The sequence below is a fragment of the Rhea americana genome, unplaced genomic scaffold (genome assembly GCF_003343005.1).
Source record: "Rhea americana isolate MKP2758 unplaced genomic scaffold, rheAme1 scaffold_19, whole genome shotgun sequence".
In the NCBI taxonomy this organism is placed as follows: domain Eukaryota; kingdom Metazoa; phylum Chordata; class Aves; order Rheiformes; family Rheidae; genus Rhea; species Rhea americana.
Window position 1 is genome coordinate 8358203 of NW_028186038.1, and position 204 is coordinate 8358406.

The following is a 204-nucleotide window of genomic DNA, read 5'->3' on the forward strand; positions in this document are numbered from 1 at the left end:
GGAGCAGGACAAGGCTTGGAGGATGCTCACAGCACTGGGCAGTAATCCACAGGAGTACGACAAGGTCTAGAAAATGCTCACAGCCCCAGGCATTAGTTGGCTAGAGCAGGATAAGGTATGGAAGAGTCTCAGAGCACCAGGTGTGAGTTGGCTGCAGAAGGACAAGGCCTGGAAGAGTCTCACAGTGCCAGCACTACCTGGCTG

The 204-nt window shown here is 54.4% G+C and overlaps 1 protein-coding gene across 1 annotated transcript in view; it reads right to left on the bottom strand.

Moving 5' to 3' along the window:
* HYAL2 (hyaluronidase 2) overlaps window positions 1-204 on the bottom strand; it is a 6398-nt gene that overhangs the window by 971 nt on the left and 5223 nt on the right. The gene's annotated exons all lie outside the window — the stretch shown is intronic.